We start from the raw sequence: 24,193 nt of genomic DNA on the forward strand, positions 1-24,193 counted from the left end.
TCTTTTCTTTTTCTGAACTTGCTCTCTCTCTCTCTTGCCGTGCTGTGTTTGGTTATCACGTGGCTTCTGGCAACGCCCACACCAGAGCCCAGCTCACCGAACACCGATGTGGGCATTATTATAGTCTTTCAAATAGAGTAAAATAACTCTGATGTGGCAGTGTGTATCATACAGGCTCTCCAAATGTTTCATGGATAAATCGATTTCCAGCACTTGGATCATCCCGAGTTGTTTGCAGATCCAGTTAAAAATGCAATGTGTTTTAATAATACTTAATAAAGCAAGCTGGTCAGATGGGCAGAACAGTGGTTAGCACTGCTTGGTCACAGCGACAGGGACCTGGCTTCGATTCCAGGCTTAGGTCTCTGTGTGGAGTCTGCACGTTCTCCTTGTGTCTCTGTGGGTTTCCTCTGGATGCTCTGGTTTCCTCCCACAGTATGAAACATATGTTGGTTAGGTGCATTGGCCATGCTAAATTCTCCCTCGGTGTACCCGAACAGGCACCGCGTGTGGCGACTGGGGGATTTTCACAGTAACTTCATTGCAGTGTTAATGTAAGCCTATTTGTGACACTAATAAATAAACTAAAACTAAACTAAACAATGGCAAATGGAATTTAACCCTGACAAATGTGAGGTGATGCACGATGGGAGGACTAACAAGGCAAGGGAATACACGATGAACGCTAGGAGGTACTGAGGACCAGAGGGACCTTGGAGTGAATGTCCATAGATCCCCAAAGGCAGCAAGATGGGTAGGTAAGGTAATTAAGAAGGCATATGGGATACTTGCCTTTATTAGCTGAGGCATAGACTGTAAGAGCAAGGTGGTCATGATGGAGCTGTAAAAAATGTTCATCAGACCACAGCCAGAATACTGTGTGCAGTTCTGGTCACCACACTATAAGAAGGATGTGATTGCATTTGAAAAGGTGCAGAGGAGAATAACCAAGATGTTATCAGGGCTGGAACATTTCAGCAATGAAAAGAGACTGGTTAGGCTGGGATTGTTCTCCTTAGAGCAGAGATGGCTGAGGGGGTACCTGATCGAGGTGTGCAAAATTATAAGGGACATGGATAGGTAAATAGGACGCTTAGTAGAGGGATAATACTAGCAGCATAGGCTTAAGGTAAGGGACAGGAGATTTAGGGGGGATTTGAGGAAAACCTGTTTCAGCAGAAGGTGGTGGGAATCTGGAACTCACTGCCTGAAAGCATGGTAGAGGCGGGAACCCTCACAACATTTAAGAAACATTTAGATGAGCACTTCAAACACTATAACATACGAGGCTACGGACCAAGTGTTGGAAAAGAGGATTAGAATAGATAGGTGCTTGATGGCCATCACAGACACGATCGGATGAAGGGGCTCTATTTGTGCTGTAAAATCCTGACTCCATACACTTAACCCTGCTAGTTTGACAGGAGCACCTAAAGCTGTTCAAATATATGCTCTGCCCACTGGTTTCCAACTGAGAACCTCTGACATGGAAATGATTGAGACAATCTGAAATGTTTAAAGTACAGGATCAGTAACAAATGGAGAGACAAAACCAAGCACAACCACCCACACCAGGTGACTTTATGTCATGGGAAAATGCCCAAAGTGTGGAGTTAAAGCGAAGTTTGCTTCTGTTCTATTGGTGCAAAGCAAAATCCGCAAAATCCAGATGTGCTGGAGAACTAATTCAATAAAAGGACCAATCAGTTTTAAAGTTAAATTTTTTTTATTAGTGTCACAAGTAGGCTTACATTAACACTGCAATGAAGTTACTGTGAAAATCCCCGAGCTGCCACACTCCGGCACCTGTTCGGGTACACTGAGGGGCAATTTAACATGGCCAATTCATCTAACCTGCACATCTTTGGACTGTGGGAGGAAACCAGAACACCTGGAGGAAACCCATGCAGACACGGGGAGAATATGCAAACTCCACACAGACAGTGACCCAAGCCAGGAATCAAACCCGGATCCCCGGTGCTGTGAGGCAGCAGTGCTAACCACTGTGCCACCACTGATCTGATAGCTGCTTATTCTCAATATTTGTGGTCTGGCTGTGAAGCCAACTAAACACGACTAAACGTCTTCAAATAATATGGGTTGGATTATGAGACATTGTTATCTATCTAGTTATTAATTGGCGCTATACTCGTAATTTAAAACAAATGTGCCTGTGAGAATGAAAATTATTCAGCACATAAGAATGTAGGAGCGTTCAGAAAGTCTATCATGTAGGTCCTGTTTCGAACCACATTTGACAATTTTTCATCTTTTCCCAAGCTCCATTTCACAAATATTTTATTAAATGGATCATAAATTGCTCTAGTTTTCTTTTGAATCCATGGTCTTTATTCCAGCTGGTGGTCCAACCCATAAACTGACTACAGTGGAAGGAAGATCATTTGGCTCATTCAATAGGTTTCAGCCGTATTCTGTGTCTAACGGTTGACTCTGTCCAGCCATGTGTGAGTCCCTTTGACAAATCAAGCCAAGCTTATGGTATTGCAGTCCACTTCTAATAATTCAAAATCAGTTTTGCACAAAAAAAAGCAATAATTTGTGTGAAGCACCATAACGTGTGCTAAATATTGACTTGTCAGATCATTTGAATGAAGTGAGTTTGAATGAAGAAAGAGCAGTGAATGTGTTCTAGTTAACATTTACTCATCAATCAGCATTATTAAGCTAATTATCTGGATTGCTGTTTGTGGGACGTTGTGACACACAAACTGATTGCCACAATTTGCTACCTTGCAACAGTCACCACACTTAATTAGTTGATTATGATGTGCGTTGGAAAACACCAGAGACTGAAATAGACTACACAAATGTACAATTTTGTTCCTCATGTCAGAGCTTTTATAGAAACATAGAAAAACTACAGCACAAAACAGGCCCTTCGGCCCCACAAGTTGTGCCGAACATATCCCTGCCTTTTAGGCCTACCTATAACTCTCCATCCTATTAAGTCCCATGTACTCATCCAGGAGTCTCTTAAAAGACCCTACTGAGTTTGCCTCCACCCCCACTGATGGCAGCCGATTCCACTCGCCCACCACCTTCCGTGTGAAAAACTTCCCCCAAACATTTCCCCTGTACCTACCCACCAGCACCTTAAACCTGTGTCCTCTCGTAGCAGCCATTTCCACCCTGGGAAAAAGCCTCTGAGAGTCCACCCGATCTATGCCTCTCAAGATCTTATATACCTTTATTAGGTCTCCTCTCATCCTACGTCTCTCCAAGGAGAAAAGACCGAGCTCCCTCAGCCTATCCTCATAAGGCATGCCACTCAATCCAGGCAACATCCTTGTAAATCTCCTCTGCATCCTTTCAATCTTTCCCACATCCTTCCTGTAATGAGGCGACCAGAACTGAGCACAGTACTCCAAGTGGGGTCTGACGAGGGTCTTATATAGCTGCATCATTATCCCCGGACTCCTAAACTCAATCCCTCAATTGATAAAGGCCAGCACACCATATGCCTTCTTAACCACCTCCTCCACCTGCGGGGCCGATTTTAGAGTCCTATGGACCCGGACCCCAAGGTCCTTCTGATCCTCTACAGTACTAAGAGTCTTTCCCTTTATGTTGTACTCCTTCAACCCATTTGATCTGCCAAAATTGGCCTCTACACATTTATCTGGGTTGAAGTCCATCTGCCACTTCTCCGCCCAGTCTTCATCCTATCTATGTCCCTCTGTAACTTCTGACATCCCTCCAGACTATCCACAACCCCACCAACCTTTGTGTCGTCGGCAAACTTACCAACCCATCCCTCCACTTCTTCATCCAGGTCATTTATGAAAATGACAAACAGCAAGGGTTCCAGAACAGATCCCTGGGGCACACCACTGGTGATCGACCTCCATTTAGAAAAAGACCCATCTATACCCACTCTCTGCCTCCTTTGGGCAAGCCAGTTCTGGATCCACAGGGCAACAGCCCCTTGGATCCCATGCCCTCTCACTTTTTTTAGAAGCCTTGCATTGGGGACCTTTTCGAACGCCTTGCTAAAATCCATATAAACCACATCTACCGCTTTCCCTTCGTCAATGTGTTTAGTCACATATTCGAAAACCTCCACCAGGCTCGTAAGGCACGGTCTGCCTTTGACAAAGCCATGCTGAGTATTCTTGAGCATACTAAACCTCTCTAAATGCTCATAAATCTTGACCCTCAGGATCTTCTCCATCAGCTTACCAACCACTGAGGTTAGACTCACCGGTCGGTAATTTCCTGGGCTATCCCTATTCCCCTTCTTGAAAATAGGAACCACATCCGCAATCCTCCAATCCTCTGACACCTCTCCCGTCTCCATCAACGACGCAAAGATCATTGCCAGAGGCTCTGCAATCTCTTCCCTCGCCTCCCACAGTAACCTGGGGTACATCCCATCCAGACTCGGGGAGTTATCTATCTTGATGTCATTCAAAGATTCCAGCACAACCTCTTTGTTAAAGTCCACATACTCAATCCTTTCAGTCCACCGCAAGCCCGCAGTACATCCACTCAGGTCCTTCTCCTCTCTGAAAACTGAGGCAAAATACTCATTAAGCACCTCTGCCATTTCTACTGGTTCCGTACAGATTTTCCCGCCTTCACCTTTAATAGGCCCTATTCCTTCACGTCTCATCCTTTTACTCTTCACATATTTATAGAACGCCTTAGGGTTTTCCTTAATCCTACCTGCCAAGGCCTTCTCGTGACTCCTTCTGGCTCTCCTAATTTCCTTCTTTAGTCCCTTCCTACAAGCCATATAGTCATCTAGATCCCTATCTTCGCCAAGCTCTCTGAGCCTTTTGTATGCTTTTCTTTTCTTCTCGACTAGGTCCCGCACAGCTTTCATGCACCACGGTTCCTTTAACCTACCAACTCCTCCCTGTCTGCTCGGAACGTTGTCCTGTAGAACTCTAGACAGACATTCCTTGAAAAACTGCCACCTCTCTTCAGTACATTTCCCTGAGAATACCTCCTTCCAATTTACTCCTCTAATTTGCTGCCTTATGTCTTCATATTTCCCCTTACTCCATATAAACGCTTTCCTAGCTTGCCTGATCCTCTCTTTTTCCAATGCAAGCATAAAGGAGATAGAGTTATGATCGCTATCCCCAAGATGCTCTCCCACTGAGAGATCTGACACCTATCCAGGTTAATTGGTCAGTATCAGATCAAGTGTAGCCTCTCCTCTTGTAGGCTTGTCCACATGCTGTGTCAGGAAACCCTCCTGAACACACCTAACGAACTCCCCCCCATCCAATCCCCTTACCCTAGGGAGATTCCAATCTATGTTTGGGAAATTAAAGTCTCCCATCACAACAACTCTGCTATTATTGCAACTCTCCAGGATCTGCTTCCCTATCTGCTCCTCCACCTCCCTGTTACTATTGGGCGGCCTATAGAAAACTCCCAGCAAAGTGATCGACCCCTTCCCACTCTGAACTTCCACCCACAGAGACTCTGTAGACAATCCCTCCACAGCATACACCTTCTCTACAGCTGTGACACTATCCCTGATCAGCAGTGCCACTCCACCCCCTCTCTTGCCTCCCTCCCTGTCCTTCCTGAAACATCTGAATCCCGGCACCTGGAGTATCCAGTCCTGTCCCTGAGACATCCAAGTCTCCATAATGGCCACCACATCACACTTCCAGGCATCGATCCACGCTCTGAGCTCATCCCCTTTATTCACTGTACTCCTGGCATTAAAGTAAACACATCTCAATCCTTTGGTCTGAGCTCTCCCCTTCTCTTTGCCCCGTCCATCCTCCCTCTTGCACTGTCTATAACCCTTCTCTGTTTGCAAGCTAACTTCATCGCTCCCAGTCACCTCGTCTCAATCCCCTCCCCCCAACCTATCTAGTTTAAACTCTCTCCAGTAGCCTTAGCCAACCTTCCCGCCAGAATATTGGTCCCCCTGGGATTCAAGTGCCACCTGTTTTTTTGTGTACAGGTCACACCTGCCCCTAAAGAGGTCCCAATGTTCCAGGAACCTGAATCCCTGCCCCCTGCACCAGTCCCTCAGCCACACATTCATTCTTCACCTCACTCCATTCCTGCCCTCACCTTCCCGTGGCACAGGCAGCAATCCTGAGATTACTACCTTGCTTTCCTCCTTCTCAGCTGTCTCCCTAATTCCCTATACTCTCTTTTCATGACCCCTTTCCCCTTCCTTCCCACATCAGCGGTACCAATATGTACCGCTACCTCCGACTCCTCTCCCTCCCCCCTCAGGATTTCTGGGACTCGACCAGCGACATCCTGGATCCCGGCCCCAGGGAGGCAGACCACCATGCGAGACTCTCGCCTGTCTCCGCAAAAATGCCTGTCCGACCCCCTTACTGTTGAGTCCCCGATTAACACTGCCTTCCTCCTCTTTTCCTTAGCCCTCTGAGTTACAGGGCCGGACTCCACTCCGGAGACACGGTCACTGCTGCTTCCCCCAGGCAGGCTGTCCCTCCCAGCAGTACTCAGGCAGGCGTATTTGTTGTGGCACATCCACCGGGGTGCTCTCAATCACCCGAGCTTTATCCTTCCTGGCCGTCACCCACTTGGCCTCCACCCATGGCCCTGGTGTGACCACCTGATGATAGCTCTTGTCTATCACCTCCTCATTCTCCCTTAACAGCCTAAGATCCTCGAGCTGCAGTTCCAGCTCCTTAACACGGCCCCTCAGGAACCGCAGCTCGACATGCCCCTCACAGATGTGGATGTCCAGGAGGCCAGGTGCCTCCAGGACCTCCCACATCCTACACTGGGAACAACACACTGGCTTCACACTCATATTTGACCCTTTTTACCAAGGTACGCAGAGAACAGTAAATAAGAATTAAAAACTCACCCCTTCTCGCCCTGTCCCCCCGAAGCCCTGTGAGCCAAAGCCCTTATTGCTCTCACTCTGCTTCCTGCTCACTCCATTGCCCGTCCCCGACGCTGCTCGCTGTATACTGCAGCCTACCTTTTATACTTCACGCGCTTAAAAAAATCCCTTCCCAGACTCCTTAGCGGCCCACTTCTGGTTTTCAGTTTAAAATTAAGAAAAGAAAAAAACACTCGAAAATTAAAGGCAAAAAACAAACTAACTAAATAAATAAATAAATTTTCTAACCTTTGGACAAACTCGGTAGCTGTTCTGTAAGAGAGGTGTGGGATCTGATTGATAGATTTTAGATCCTGCTATCAAAACTCACAAATCTCAGTATTGTTCCTTAGATTTCCCAGGGCTGAGGATATCAGTAATATAATCAAAGCAAAATTTTGCAGTTGTTGGAAACCTGCAATAAAATAAAAAATGCTAGAAAAGCTCAGCAGGTCTGGCAGCATCTGTGGAGAGAGAAACAGAGTTAACGTTTCAAGTCCATAGAACTCTTCTTCTGAGGATATCAGTGTTTGAAGATTGAGCAATGGACCTCAATAAATTATCACTGCTACTGAATGCTTACTAGGACAAGTATGGTAATTATTTGCAAGGCAAGCCAGTGACTTAGCATCAGGTAGCTAAATAAATGGTTAAATGCTCCCACACTGCAGCTAACTTGCATCAAAGAAATCCAAGTGAGGTTAAAGATCTTGCAATCCATTCCACCGATGCTTTTTAAAAAATATTTGTTCATGGGATGTGGGTGTCACTGGCTAAGACAACATTCGTTACCCATCCCTAGTTGCACTTCAGAAGGTGGTGGTAAGCTGCCTTCTTGAGTTGCTGCAGTCCATGTAGTATAGGTACATCCATGGTGCTGTTAGGGAGGCAGGATTTTGACCCAGCAACAGTGAAGGAACAGCAATATATTTTCAAATCAGAATGGTGAGTGACTTGGAGGGGAACTTCCAGTTGGTGGTTTTCCCATGGATCTGCTGCCCTTGTCCTTCGAGATGGTAGCGATCGAGGGTTTGGAAGATGCTGTCTGAGGAGTCTTGGTGAGTTTCTGCAGTGCATCTTGTAGGTGCTGCACACTGCTGCTACTTTGCTTTGATGGTGGACGGAGTGCTTGGCTTATTTTTTAAAAAGTTTTTATCTTTTGTTTTTATAAGAACATATTCTGTGAAATGTCCGGGTGCTACTCAGTGTCTCATGAAGAGCTGCATCTTCTCTTAGAGCTGGTGACATTGAGATTGCAGTGGTTGTGGAAACAACACCTCTTGATGGAATGTTGCCTCATGTTTCTTCCCTGCACACTCCCAGCTTCCCTCATATGTAGATCCCAAAACATAGGAGGAGGAAAACTGCTCCAAATCCTATAAAAAGAGAAGCCACTCAGGAAATCTTTATTGATACCCCATGTGTATTTGGTAGATGTTACCACATATACAAAGAACTATGCAGAGAAGAACATGTTGATTGCAAGAAGAACCAAAGTCAAGTGTGGGAAGACGGCCAGATTGACAGGGCTTGTATATCCGGTCATAGCTTCCATCTCCATTTTTCTCTTTATTTAAGTTACATCTCCACGGTGGAAGTTACTAATGAATATAAGATCAATTGTCATAATCATGGGGGTCCTGCAGTTATATGTGAACTGAGAGGGAAATCAATAATTGATTGGAATGTGGTGACATTTTCACGTGTGTGATAAGGAAATGTTTTCTCCAATTGCTACAACAATATAATGATGTTCTTGCCTCTGAGTGATTTTGTTCGAGGTGGGGTCTATCCACATCCCCTACCCACCGAACAGCAACTGGTAGCTAATTAAGCTCACTTAAGTTCCCCTGGGATCTTCCCTGCAGTGAACAGCACCACCACCCCCCCCCCCCCATCACCCTGCTGAAGGCAACGTTTGACCAGTACCTCCTTTAATTCCCCATCATCCAGATCCATGGGTTCCCCTTTCCACTCCTGACCTGACAGCTGTGGCCGCACTTACTTTTAACAGCAAAATAAATATTCCCAGGATGCCTCCATCTTGAGCTGACATTGGCAGAGCCCAGCTTTCTGTCCACAGCCTCAGGCTCTCCAATTGACTTTTCCTCTGGAGAGCTGGATCACTGTCCCTCATTGGATGGGACCCCATTAGGAGACTGACTGTTAACTGGCTGCCTCCGGGCTCGCTTCACAGTAGGGTCAAATATGGATACCCCCATCAGAGTCAGATCCAATGTGGTTGGGACGTCCAAGAATCTTTTCAGAGAAGATTCGGACCATATAAACTATCTTCAGCAATTGAACTGATACTGAAAAGTTTTTTTAATGGAATTTGAAAGATGGAAAAAAGACTGACAGCCAAATGTTTTATAAGTGTGAACAACTGGAAGAAGCTAGGTTTGGAGCGATATATTACTGTTATGAAAAATATTAACAAAAGTTCCAAAACAATGCTAAAAGAAAACTGACTGCTAATTAGTTTTCTTCAGTCTCAGTTTCTATTCTGATGTCTACAGATTACTGCTGAGTTCTGCAAAACACTTTCTGTAATCGAGACATCATGTAAATAAATGCTAATATCCTGGCAGGAATCGTGATTCCTTTATTCTGTGTCAGTCTGCTATACATTCATTAGACACTAGAGGGTGGCTATTGGTTGACAAGGCTGATATGCTGGCCACATGGCTCATGACTCCAGTACCCAACCCCCACACACATGAACAGTAGATATATATATAAAAGAACTCAAAAGAGCTGTCATACAAAATGTTATCAAGCAGATTGTTGGGCGCTCAATTGAATACAATTGGAATTTGAATTTGGTTTTTGGAGCAAGCAAGGAATGGATTCTGGTTTGCCTTGTCCATTCTGAGCATTGGCTTTGTAACTTTAAAGATGGAGTAAAACTTAAAAAAAACACTCCTGATGTCTGGACTGCTCTGGAGGAAGCTTGCAGTACTCGCCAGAATGTGTCTCACAATTCCTTGTGGTGCGCTGCGTCTTGCACAATCTCGCCATCGTGAGGACACAGTCCTTGCCACTAGGTATGTGGCGAGTAGCTAAAAAGGAGGAGGAGTAGGAAGAGGATGACAAAGAACAAAACGGAAGGCAACCAACATATTTCCCTTTCAGCTGGGTTGTCTGTGATCGGCTCATCCGATATGGCATCGGTGAATGCCCCACTCACCATCAATCCTATATCTTACCTACTCTGTTACTGATCATCACAGCTTTTGAGCGCAGTATATAAAAGCTATAATAAAACGAATATTACAAGCCAACTTTATCAATCAAGCCATCAGTACAAAAATCAACCAATCACTTTTATGCATTCTCTTGGGTGCCTGTCTTGTGTGTGTCTCTGCCTGTCCCAGTACTCCAGTGCAGTGCTACCCCAGTGGTGACTTCATGGCTGGTGACGTCAAATGAAGAAGACTGCTATGACCTTGCAAGATAAGGTTGAGATGTTGTTGCCTTAAAAGACCTGGATTCTGGCTACACTACCTCAACATGTATGGCAGCAGTCTGGACTGGTTGGCTGACAGGCTGACAGTACAAGCACTGGCCCACTGGCAGTGGGGGGAGGATGAATACTGAGAGAGGACAGCAGCTTTGTGCTCTGTGGAGTCACTGCCACTCCCAAAGGGTGACCCCCTCCCAAACCCCCTGAGTTCTAGCAATATGTTGGAGGACATGTTATTGGATTGCAATGGAAGGTCTGTAAATGGACGCAGGGATCACAATGGAAGCTCCTTTGAACACTGTTACCTGCAGCCAACAGTCTGAGCATATATAGCAGCAAGCTGATCTTGCATGACAGCAAACTGCAAACTTCACAGACATTGGCTTCTGTGCGTGCTGTAATAGAAGCTGAGATATTGGCCAACAGATGCTGAACCAGAGAGGGGGGCCACAACTGTGGTAATGCTGGAAAGGATAAAATCTAAGCTCTTTACAAAGCTGTGTGCGAGGTTAGTGTTGCACTCCTTCATTCTCATTGACAGTGATTGTTGGCTTTCTATGAAGCTTGCCAATGCGCCAAGCATTTCAGAATGCACACGTATCAGCCCCCTCAAAGTCCTCATCTAAGTTCTCTGCAGCAGGGCTTGTGTACCATTGATAGGTGTATGAAGGGAGGCCTGTGTTTCATTGAGCAATGTGTGAGGTGGGTGATCCATTTGTAAAACAATAGCATTTGAAGACGCATTCACTAACTTTGACTATTACATGGGGCCATTGAAACCCTTACAGTATTGCATCCAAGTCTGGTGGCTACATGCTTGCAGTGACAGTGACAACTATCTGCTCCCTCTGTCTTTGCATTGAAGGGCCCCATGGTCCCATGTGGATAGGATATCTCTCTCCCCCTTCCCATCTCCTGCATTGAAGTGTTCAATTGGTCCAGATTCAGAGAACTCTGGACCATGCTGTTAGCCCTGTTGAACCATTTCTCCATCTTCTTCCTTCTCAGGCACTCTTCCCCAGCACTTGCTGCCACCAGAATCCACCTCCATTTTATGAGGTGCAGACTGGTTTTAAGTAGTACAAACTAATGCTAGCCTCGCGTGCTGCCACTCTGTAGGGCACTCAGTGCTGGCTTCTTTCTAAAATCATCGCTATGAGTCGGCAGTATGAAATTTGCTTGCTACCTACGCAGGTTACTTTTGTGATCCCTGCATCCATTTACAGACCTTATCGAATCCCATGTCCATTATACCTAAAGATTGATAAGCAGATTTCACACAGACTGTATTCCAAACCCGCAAACAGGAAAATCCTTCTGTCAATGTTCCCTATCACAAGTAAAATACTAAAAGAGCTGTTCAGATTCTCAAAGAGAATTGATAGTTTTTTGGTTTTGATGGTTGCTTTGCACAGATTGCCTATTGTCTTCCACATCTGACAGAGAGAATTTGGGGAAATGGGTGAGAGAAAAGAAAAGTGAAGTGGAATTAAATTGAAGCAGAGGAAGAAAGGAGAATAGCCATGAAAGAGAACTAGTAAAAATAAGGACAGACACAAGTGAGAGAACAGAGTAGATTATATCCTATTCCAGAGTAAGATTTCTTTTATTCATTCGTGGCTGGCCAGGTTTATTGCCCATCCTCAGTTGCCTGAGGGCAGTTAACAGTTAACCACATTATTGTGGCTTTGGAGTCACATGTAGGCCAGACCAGGTAAGGATGGCAGGTTTCCTTCCCTAAAGGACATTAGTGAACCAGACGGTTTTTTCCAACAATTGACAATGGCTTCATGGTCATCAGTAGATTCTTAATTCTAGATATTTTTTAATTGAATTCAAATTTCACTATCTGCCATGGTGGGATTCGAACCCGAGTCCTCGGGATATTAGCTGAGTTTCTGGATTAATAGCCTAGCAATAATACCACTAGGCCACCATCTCCCCTGACTGCAATTATATAATTGTGTAATTCATGTATGCTTTATCAAAACACTGAGATTGCAAACAATTTGATTGTTTACATACTTGTTAATGTGTTACAACTTGTGTGTTTATATAGAAAGCAATGTAGATAAGATGAGCTGAAAGTACAAGTGAAAATATTAATTACAATGTTAGAAGATAGAATGACAATTTTGTTCAGTGAACCAGAAACAATCAGCCCTGGGAGGCAGTGAGGACTCTTCAATCTATTTGAAAAGATAGATTCTTGCTTGCCTTGCTCACGCAGACCACAGATTTCCTGTGGAGAGTGCCACACTGAAAATAATTTCTATGCCTTGTAAAAGCCGACAAGACATTTGTGGACAGATGTCAGCATAATGAACAGTTTTACCGCTGCCTGCAAAATCAGGGCAGACATTTCAGATGGCAAGGGTTTGATAAACTCAAAGTGTTCGGTGCTGAATCAGATGGTGAATCTGAATCCCGATGGAAGGATTTTAACCGGTAAACAGAAGTGAGCGCTGAGATGGAGGACATTCTGATTTGAGTAGACAACGCCAAGTTGCCCGCCTATTGCGCATGCCTCAAAATTTCTCCCTCTTACTTGGAGCAATTGCAGATTTGAAAGCAATTGAAATAGTGCTGTTTAAATCTCCTGTACAATTGCTATGTTCTCATGGCGTGTACTGCCCATCCATATTTAAATATTGGCCAGCAGAATTCCACAAGGGAGCAGAGATTTAGTGAAGCTTTGAAGGACCCTTCATTTTAATCTTTGTTTTTGCATTGAGTTCTCATTTTTATCCCTTTCTAGAATGATTGGAGAAAGAGGAACAGGAAGAGCAGGAGAGGATAAGCTGGGAGATCTGAATGCACAAGAGGATGTCATTATGAGGCTGACTGTACCCCAGCTGTAGTGCCTCAACAATGGTTCCTGAGGAAGGAGGCAGTCACTGGTGTGTTTTGCTCTTTGAAGCAGATGGGCAGATGCAGTCAGTTGATAGCACGGAAGTACCTATAGTAGTTAAAATAACCAGTTACATCAGCTTCAATGCACATGGGTTTCCACCAAGCAGATGTTAGTTATCTATCTGGAATCTGTACACAGCTGTATAAGGGAGATTACTGATGCTCTGATTAGACACCTATCTTTGGCTTTGACCAGCACTGTGGCTGATAGTGTTCTTATACTCAGCACCAAGGATCAACATGAACTGAAGTATGATCTTATACACACGATATTTGGTAAAGTACCATTGCCCAAGATCAAACAGGATATCCTGGTCGGAATTTTACCATCCCACCCGCCACAGGAATCAGAGCGGGCGAGGGGCGGACCATGGAAAAGTCCGTTGACCTTGGGTGGGATTTTGTGGTTTTCGGACAAGCGATCCCAAAATTCCACCCCTTATATTGTACATTTTCAGTCCATGAGCATTCAGTAAAAGAGCAGCAGAATAAAATACACTCGGGGTACTAGCAGAAAAATAAGCACAGGAAGGGACACTGCAAGATACTAATTACCACCAATTATCATTGAATGCAATTGTTAATAATATCCATTACAGTCTATGTGCAAATACGCTCAGGGATATTTTCCATTCTATCCTATATGTCTCTTCTGCCTCCTCTGTTTTCCAGGCTCTACTCATATCAAAGGTATGTGAACCTGTATGTAAATCAGGCAAACATTGCCTCATAGAATCATAGAAACCCTACAGTGCAGAAGGAGGCCATTCAGCCCATCAAGCCCACACTGACCACAATCCCACCCCAGGCCCTTCCCCACAACCCCACACATTTACCCCGCTAATCCCTCTAATCTACACATCCCGGGACACTATGGGCAATTTAGCATGGCCAATTAACCTAACCCACACATCTTTGGACTGTGGGAGGAAACCGGAGCACCCGGAGGAAATCCATGCAGATACAGGGAGAACGTGCAAGCTCCACACAGACACTGACCAAAGCCAGAAATCGAACCCAGGTCCCTGGAGCTGTGTTGCAGCAGTGCTAACCACTGTGCCGCCGTGCCGCCCTCAATTGTGTTTCCCACCACTTTTAATGTTTGAATACTGGGTCATTTAACCTAATATCTCCTTATGTGGCTCAGTGTCACATTTTGTTTCATGGAGCTATGATGAAGTGATTTAGCGCTTGTTCAATGTAGACAGCAGATAGAGAGAAACTGTTCCCTTTGACAAAGGGGTCAAAAACCAGAGGACATGGATTTAAGGTGATTAGCAAAATAATCAAAGATGACACAAAAAACATTTTTCATGTAGCGAGTGGTTAGGATCTGGAATGCATTGTCTGGGAGAGTGGTGGGTGCAGATTCAGTTGTAGCATTCTAAAGGAGATTGGATAAAACACCCAAAGAATTAAAAATTGCAGAGTTATGGGGAAAGTGTGTGGGAGTGAGATTAACTGATGTGCTCTTGCAGAGAGCTGGCCTCAACTCAACCAGCCAAATGACCTCATTCTGTGCTGCAACCATTCTATGACTCTGTCGGATTTATAGTCTCACTGTTTACACTACCTCAAATAAACTTTGCCTGACCACAAGATGTGTGGTACTGGGGGGAGAGGACATCTTAAATCATTAGTGGTGGCAGTGCCAACTGTCCCTTGATTCGAGGATGATGTCTACTCAGGGTCGTAGGTTTCTGCCATAGGTCTTCATGTGATTGACCAGGCTGATTCTTGACTCCCAGATCTCTGGGCACATGGGCCAAGATTCAACACGGCAGTGCCATCTGGGACTGCAAGATTCGCTTCCTTTTCTTTTCTCTTTTGCCAGCTTGGTGTTGGCTCTAATTTTTAAAAATGGCATGTTAACAATATTTTGGTAGAAACACACCTACCTCTTAAGGCAGAAGGTTGTGAGTTCAGCCCCACTTTAGAGATTTGAGCAGAAAGACTTGGTTGATACTTTGGTGCAGTACTGCTGCAGAGTTTCAGTGAACATATACAAACATACAAATTAGGAGCAGAAGTAAGCCATTTGGCCCTTCAAGCCTGCTCTGCCATTTAATAAGCTCATGGCAGATCTGATTTTGGCCTCAACTCCACATTCTACTGACCCCAGAAAAGATTCAGGGCTACTCTGCCTCCATTGCTCTCTGGGGAAGAGAATTCCAAAGATTCACGATCCTCTGAAAGAAAGAAATTCTTCTGATGTCCATCTTAAATGGGAGACCCCTTATTTTTAAACCACATGTCCCCTTGTCCTAGCGTCTCCCACAAGGGGAAACATCCTTCCAGCATCCACGCTGTCAAGTCCCCTCAAGATCTTGTTTTTTCAATAAGATCACTTCAGTATTCTAAACTCCAATGGATGCAGTATCAATTTGTCCAACCTCTCTTTGTAAGATAATCACCCCCATCCCAGGTATCAGTCGAATTATATTCAACTGATGCCCTGCCTGTTTTCCCAGATGGACATAAGATCCCATGGCTCTATTTCAAGAAAAACAGGGAGCTCTCCCCTATATAAAAACAAAATATCGAGAATGCTGGAAATCTGAAATGAATTGGTGGATATACGCAAGGAGTTTGGCAGCATCGCTGGAGAGAGAAAGAGAATTAACATTTAAAGTCTAAAATGACTCTTCATCAAAATTCATGGGAGTTCTTCCCATTGTTCAGGCCAATATTTATCCTTCAACAAACATTCCTAAAACTAATCATCGAGTCATTTATCTCATTGCTCTTTCTGGAAACTTGCTTCATTCAAAAAAATGCCATGGCATGGGTTAAGGGTGAAAGGAGAAAAGTTTAAAGGGAATATTAGGGGGGGCTTCTTCACGCAGAGAGTGGTGGGAGTGTGGAATGAGCTGCCGGATAAAGTGGTAAATGCGGGGTTACTTTTAACATTTAAGAAAAACTTGGACGGGTTCATGGATGAGAGGGGTGTGGAGGGATATGGTCCAAGTGCAGGTCAGTGGGACTAGGCAAAAAATGGTTCGGCACAGACAAGAAGGGCCAAAAGGCCTGTTTCTGAACTGTAATTTTCTATGGTTCTATGTTTCTAGACAACTGTAAGTTAAGCACTGAAGTGTTGATTTGACAATTTTCATATGTGATCATCTCTCAGGCACTTCCTGTGAAGGTGTGGTGTGTCTGGTTGGGACACAGTGGAAGAATGGCAGAGGGGACTGAGAGAGAGAAATACAGGTTCTCAGATGCAACTCAGGATGTCTAGAGAAGGAGGTCTAGAGGTGGAGGGATATCCTGTGCCTGCAGTGGGGGAAGGACAAAACCGCAACCTCCTTCCTGTCCCTCTCTCCTGTGGCAGCTGGTACTGCTCTGCCTGATCTCATGTCCTCCTCCTCCCATTGCTCGTGCAGACCAAGAGGAACCCCAGCAAGATGTCTATGACCAACCCACTTTCTTCTGGTCATTCCAAAGGTGTCCCCTAAGGTATAATAGTATACTTCTCTTTCGGTGAAATCTTAAGAGAATTTTAGAAATAAATATTATTAGAGGTTGGTGAAGTATTTACTAAGCGTCCCAGAAAGTCTCCTGGCGAGTTTCAGAGAGAACATGAAATAGTTAGGTATCCCTGCAAATGGAGCTTGAAATTAATACCAACAACATATTTATTCACAAACAACTGATTGCTGTTAGGAGAGGACATTGGAACAAATGCAAGTAACCAAAACACTGTGCAAACCTCTTAAATGAATGGACATTTTAAGTGGTAATCGGCCCCTTGAGTAGCCTCTGGGCGACTTTTCCTGAAGCAGGCTTCAACTCCTTTGCCAAGGTGACTTCTTTTGCTAAATGCAGGTTCAATTCACAATTCAGCTCAAAACCCCATGTTGGCTACTTTGCAGGATCTTTAGTTGTTGAATGTGCTGCTGAAAATTACCCCTTGTCCATCTTACTGTTTTAATAGACAGCTCTGATTTGTACAGTAATGTTGGGATCATATTGCTTCCATTTTCCTCCACTTTCCGGTGTTGCCAATGTGTACTATTTCTAAAGTATGCATTAATATCACACCAGAACCTAGCAGTAATTATGTTTAAATCTATAGGTCTCAATCCAAAGTGCCACTTGAAGCATATGACTTTGGTTAGCTTTGTCTTTCCTCATTTTGTCACTGCTTTGCATCATTACTTTGATGTCTGTGATTTTCATCTTTGTCTCTTTTTTTAACTGCATTAGTGAATAAGTTCTGCAATATGAATAGTGTAGTACTTTCACACAGTAAGGGCATCAATGACAAACTAAACTCTTGTGGCTTCTGATGCATTCATTGAGTCAGTATCCATGAGTCATTCACTGGGAGAGAAGCAAGTTAAGCAAAATCAATTCTCAACAAAATAGTTTTTTTAAAAAGTGGGAACTTTGTGGCAAAATTCAGAAAAAAACATCAAAAATGCATATTAGCTGTCAGTACTTATCTGGCTTAATTTTAAACAATTGGAGTGGTTCCATCATTCCAGTTATATTGCTGGGCGTTGGGCTGACAACATCAAAAGAATAATTTGTTTTGGATCTTTGAAAGTACTGAGAATGTGCCAAGTAACACATCCGACACAATGGACACGGTTCTCAATGTAATCCCTTAAAAAAATTAAAGGTTTTGTGAAATATGGTTGCTGAAATGCTTTTGTTCACTTCTCATTTCAGAATTGGAACATGAAATTGCTCTGCAAGTATGTCCCAGGCACATAAAGGACTTTGCTACATCCCTTTCTGTTGTGCATATCAGCTTTCTTACAATTCAACTTTTCTCAGGACCTTTACATCATTTGGCTTTTCCTGGCAAGTCTTGGACAAAAGGTCTTTCTTGAGTAAAGTGATTAAGTTCCAAAATATGTCGAATGTTATGCATGGGGCAATAACATGTTATTTTGGAGCCAGAGAAATCCATGCCATACCAGGAGCCACTTTACAATCTTGAGCCCTTTTCTTGTGTGTGAATGTCTGCCTTTCTGTTTAAGTCCTTAGGCCTGATTTTGGAGTCTTTCACCTTCCCCCACAAGTCTTGTGTATACCTATAGCTTTTCAGTTTGAAATCCCATCTCATCACTTGTTATAAACCAGGGTTCTCAGCATTTTGGGGGTTTTGTTAAGTTTTTGAAGCTGTTGATTAGATTTAAATAGTTTTCCAGTTTGTCTGGAATTGTTAAGGTAGACCTCCTCCCACCCCACCACTCTATATTGCAGAAGTGCTATCTTCCTCACACTTTGTTCTTGCTGCTGGTTTTATTCGTAACAAATAACGGTGGGTCATTGTTAACAAAAACTTGAATTAGAGAATAAATACTGCACACTGTTCAACAGGTACTCACTTACACCAGTATGCAAGCCCTGAATTAAAAAGCAGAACCTAAAGGTAATAATCTCTGGATTGCTACCTGAGCCACAAGCTAATTGACACAGGATCAATAAGATTAAGGAGATAAATACGTGGCTCAAAGATTGGTGTGGAAGGAATGGGTTTGAATTCATGGAACATTGGGACCAGGATTGGGGAAGAGGGGACCTGTTCCGATGGGATGGTCTTCATCTGAATCGTGCTGGGACCAGAGTCCTGGCAAATCATATAACTAGGGCTGTAGATAGGGCTTTAAGCTAAATAGTGGAGGGGAGGGTTCAATAGTATGGCGAATTAGAAAATCAAAGTTAAAGGAGAGGGTAGAAGTGCAGGTCAATGATGAGGACTTTCAACTAGTTAAAGGGGCTGAGGGCTCAGGAGAGGTTAGTAAAGTTTCAAGACCACATAATAGAACAGAGAGTATAGAAGGTGTCAGGAATCTAACCTCAGGCAGAGCAAAAAAGGTGACAAGTATGAGAAGGGAGGTGGTCAATGCAGGACTGAGGGTGTTGTACCTAAATGCACCCAGTATACGGAACAAGGTAAATGAGCTTGTTGCGCACATTGAAATTGGCCAGTGCGATGTTGTGGGCATCACAGAGACATGACTACAAGAGGATCAGGGCTGGGATCTAAATATCGAAAGGACAGGCAGATGGGCAAAGGAGGCGGAGTTGCATTGTTAGTAAGGTATGAAGTTATATCGATAGCAAGAAGAGATATAGGATCAGAAGGCATAGAATCTCTGTGGGTAGAGTTGAGGAATCGCAAAGGTAAAAAGACCCTGATGGGAGTTATGTACAGACCTCCTAGCAGTAGTCACGATGTGAAGCAGAAAATAAATCAGGAGATAGCAAAGGCAATATTACAATAATCATGAGGGACTTCAAGATGCAGGTGGACTGGGAAAATCAGGTAGGTAGTGGATCCCAAGAAAAGGAATTTGTGGAATGTCTAAGAGATGGTTTTTTGGAGTAGCTTGTGACAGAGCCTACTAAGGAACAGGCAATTCTGGATTTGGTGATGTGTAATGAGGCAGACTTGATTAGGGAATTGAAGGTGAAGGAACCCTTAGGGAGCAGTGACCACAATATGATAGAATTTACCCTGCAGTTTGAGAGGGAGAAGCTGGAATCAGATGTAATGGTATTACAATTAAATAACTACAAAGACATGAGGGAGGAGCTGGCCAGAGTTGATTGGAAAGGGAGCCTAGCAGAGAAGACAGTGGAACAACAATGGCAGGAATTTTTGAGAGTTATTCGGGAGGCACAACAGAAATTCATCCCAAGGAGGAGGAAACATGCTAAGGGGAAGACGAGGCATCCATGGCTGATGAGGGAAGTCAAGGACAACTTAAAAGCAAAAGAAAAAGCATACAAGTGGCGAGGATTATTGGGAAACCAGAGGATTGGGAAGTCTTTAAAAGCGAGCAGAGGGCAACTAAAAAAGCAATAAGGGGGGAGAAGATGAAATATGAGTGTAAGCTAGCTAGTAATATAAAAGAAGATAGGAAGAGTGTTTTCAATATATAAAAGGTAACAGAGAGGCAAAAATAGCCATTGGACCACCGGAAAATGAGGCTGGAGAAGTAATGATAGGAAACAAAGAAATGGCAGAGGAACTGAATAGTTACTTTGCATCAGTCTTCACGGTGGAAGACACCAGTGGGATGCCAGATCTCCAGGAGAATCAGGGGGCACAGGTGAGTGCAGTGGCCATCACTAAGGAGAAGGTTCTGGGGAAACTGAAAGGTCTGAAGGTGGATAAATCACCTGGACCGGATGGACTACACCCCAGGGTTCTAAAAGAGATAGCTATGGAAATTGAGGAGGCATTGGTGGTGATCTTTCAGGAATCACTGGAGGCAGGGAGGATCTTAGAGGACTGGAAAGTAGCAAATGTAACACCGCTGTTTAAGAAGCAAGGGAGGCAGTAGATGGTTAGCCTGACTTCGGTCATTGACAAGATTTTAGAGTCCATTATTAAAGATGAGATCGCGGAGTACTTGGAAATGCATGATAAAATATGACTGAGTCAGCACGGCTTCGTAAAGGGAAAGTCATGTCTGACAAATCTGTTAGAATTCTTTGAGAAGGTAACAAGGAAGTTAGATAAAGGAGAACCAGTGGATCTGATTTATTTAGATTTCCAAAAGGCCTTTGACAAGGTGCCGCATAGGAGACTATTAAATAAGTTAAGAGCCCATGGTATTAAGGGTAAGATCCTGGCATGGATAGAGGATTGGCTGACTGGCAGAAGGTAGAGAGTGGGGATAAAGGGGTCTTTTTCAGGATGGCAGCCGGTGACTAGTGGTGTGCCTCAGGTGTCGGTGCTGGGACCACAACTTTTCACAATATACATTAACGATTTGGAAGAAGGAACTGAAGGCACTGTTGCTAAGTTTGCAGCTGATACAAAGATATATAGAGGGACAGGTAGTATTGAGGAAGGAGGGGGGCTGCAGAAGGACTTGGACAGGTTAGGAGAGTGGGCAAAGAAGTGGCAGATGGAATACAATGTGGAAAAGTGTGAGGTTATGCACTTTGGAAGGAGGAATGGAGGCATAGACTATTTTCTAAATGGGAAAATGCTTAGGAAATCAAAAACACAAAGTGATTGGGAGTCCTTGTTCAAGATTCTCTTAAGGTTAATGTGCAGGTTCAGTCGGCAGTTAGGAAGGCAAATGCAATGTTAGCATTCATGTTGAGTGGACTAGAATACTAGAGCAGGGGTGTACTTCTGAGGCTGTAAAAGGCTCTGGTCAGAACCCATTTTGAGTATTATGAGCAGTTTTTGGCCTTGTTTCTAAGGAAGGATGTGCTGGCCTTGGAAAGCGTCCAGAGGAGATTCACAAGAATGATCCCTGAAATGAAGAGCTTGCTGTATGAGGAACGGTTGAGGACTCTGGGTCTGTACTCGTTGGAATTTAGAAGGATGAGGGGGGATCTTATTGAAACTTACAGGATAGTGTGAGGTCTGGATAGAGTGGACGTGGAGAGGATGTTTCCACTAGTAGGAAAAACTAGAACCAGAGGGCACAACCTCAGGCTAAAGGGATGATCCTTTAAAACAGAGGTGAGGAGGAATTTCTTCAGCCCGGGAGTGTTGAATCTGTGGAACTCTTTGCCGCAGAAGGCTGTGGAGGCCAGGTCATCGAGTGTCTTTAAGACAGAGATAGATGGGTTCTTGATTAATAAGGGGATCAGGGGTTATGGGGAAAAGGCAGGAGAATGGAGATGAGAAAAATATCAGCCATGGTTGAATGGCGGAGCAGACTTGATGGGCCGAGTGGCCTAATTCTGGTCCTATGTCTTATGGTCTTATGAATTAATATCAGTGCACTCCCCTAAAACAGCAGACCTTGCCAGTCAGCACAACTCTGAACAATTTCTCAATGTCCCATAGGGGAATTGAACCCTGGTCCCCTATTTGATAGGCAGGGATACTAACCATCTTACGAATGAGGATGGGGCAGGGACAGTCTTGATCCCATTGTCATATTTAACAAACATGATTGAGCTAGTTAAGGAAGGAGTTAAGTGTGAAAAAAAACACTCAAATGTAATGAGTAATCCTTAGCCTTGTTTACACTATTCCAAACTGCGTAAGGTAAATTTGTGTTGGGTTGTTTGGAATAGAATATAAGCCACTGCCATTCTGGAAGAGGAAATTGCAGCACCCTTTCTGATTAGTCGTGAGTGAGACTCTATTTTCAGTGCAGCATTGCTGGACTTAAAGATCATAAATAGTCCTAAACTGCAATGTGCTATTCCACAAGTTCGAGTTCTGTATGTAAAATACCAGGACCCACATTGAGGTAAGAGCATTGCAATTCAGGTCAATACTTTGATCTATGGTTTGATCTGATCTCCTGTTTCAGCCTAATATTTATGCCTTAATGTTGTCAACAGTCAAGATGCACTATAAAACAATATGTTTTTGTGATGTTGTTCACAGATGTACATTTGTTTCCAGATCTAAGCAGTGAAAGATCTCTGTCGTCACAGGAAGTACCACATGAACTGAACTCACATTTTTGTCTCTGTTAAGACAAAACTGCTGAAAATACAAAGGAGATAATGACCCTGTGGGGTTCTGTGGAGTTCTCTGGGATTCTTGCACACGAATGGTCAATTTTCTTTTACATGTTCTTAGAGCATCGCTGGATAGACCAGCATTTGTTGCCCATCCCTAGTTGCCCTTTTGAAGGTGGTGGTGAGCCACTTGAACCGTTAGTCCATGTAGTGTAGATATGGCCATGGTACTGCTCAGATGGATGTTCCAGGATTTTGATCCAGTAACAGTGAAGGAATGACAAATAGTTCCAAGTTAGGATGGTGTGCGCCTTGGAGGGAAACTTTGCAGGTGGAGGTGTTCCCATGTGCCTACACCCCTTGTCCTTCTAGATGGCAGAGATTGCAGGTTTGAAAGGTGCTGTTGAAGGAACCTTGGCTTGTTGTTGCAGTGCATCTCAGTTGCACATTTCCATTCCAAATGTTGAAACCCTCATTCTTACCTTTGTCGCCTTCAGATTTGACAATTCCAATGTTCTCCATCATCTGTAAACTTTAATTAATTCAAAGTTTCACTGTCCATATCCTATCCAATACCAGGTCTGCTCATCAATTTCTCTTTCTACAGATGTTGCTGGACCCACCGAGTATTTTCAGCAATTTCAGTTTCTATGCCCAACAATTAGCCTTGTCATTATCCTCACTGAATTGCATTGGGTTATGGTTATGGTTATTCCATTGGGTTATGGTTCCCTAATACGTCAATTAAAATTCTCACCCTTGTGTTCAGCATCCTAATGGTCATGTCCCTCCCCATTTCTATAACCACCTGCAGCCCTACAATCACACCTCCCCACTCCCCTGGAACTCAGCATTTCTCTCATTCTGGTTTTGTGGGGGTTCCAACATTCCTTCATTTTCCCATCATGCAGGGAGGGGAGTAGGCCAAAGGAAGCCATGCTCCAGCCTAAAGCGTTAGGTCCATCATTGCAGTGGTCTCATCCCATATGTCCAAAGGAGGCAGCTGCACCACATTTGGTAGGCCAGCAATCCAGGAACAGATCTTGGGTTCAAAGCAGGGCAGCTCTAGTTGCAGGGGGGCATGGGCAGCTCAATGGTCCCTGAGGTAAAGAGAAGGCAGGTGAAGGATGATAGAGGCTCCAAGATGATGGCAGGAAGTTGAGGGCGGAGGTGGGAGATCAAGGGTTAGAAATGGAACACGGAGGGTCATTGGCTCTGGATCAAGGGTCATGGCTGGATGCTCTGGGAGGAGTGGGGAAAGGAGCTGGGTGATGTGGCAAGGCCAAGGGAGATGGAAAGAAGTTCATGGGTGACAGAGGGAGCAGGGAGGTGGGTGGACTGCAGCTTCACAGTATTAGTGTCCATTGTTACAATCCTAGTTGATGTTACTACTGGACAGGAAGATCCCAGAATGGAACCCTGGCTCAAAAGACCATAATTTTTACGGTTTATGTGGAAGAACACAGAATTAGCCTTCAAAAAAAAACATTAAACAAGAAACATTTGGCTATAATGCAATGCTCTTTTACACCCACTTATTCCACGATTCCCATGGC

The 24,193-nt window shown here is 44.1% G+C and overlaps 1 pseudogene; it reads right to left on the bottom strand.

The window, feature by feature from the left end:
* Positions 1-8,185: 8,185 nt before the first annotated feature.
* Positions 8,186-8,417, bottom strand: LOC144500039 (dolichyl-diphosphooligosaccharide--protein glycosyltransferase subunit TMEM258 pseudogene; annotated as a pseudogene).
* Positions 8,418-24,193: the final 15,776 nt, after the last annotated feature.

The sequence above is a fragment of the Mustelus asterias genome, chromosome 10 (assembly GCF_964213995.1).
Source record: "Mustelus asterias chromosome 10, sMusAst1.hap1.1, whole genome shotgun sequence".
In the NCBI taxonomy this organism is placed as follows: Eukaryota; Metazoa; Chordata; class Chondrichthyes; order Carcharhiniformes; family Triakidae; genus Mustelus; species Mustelus asterias.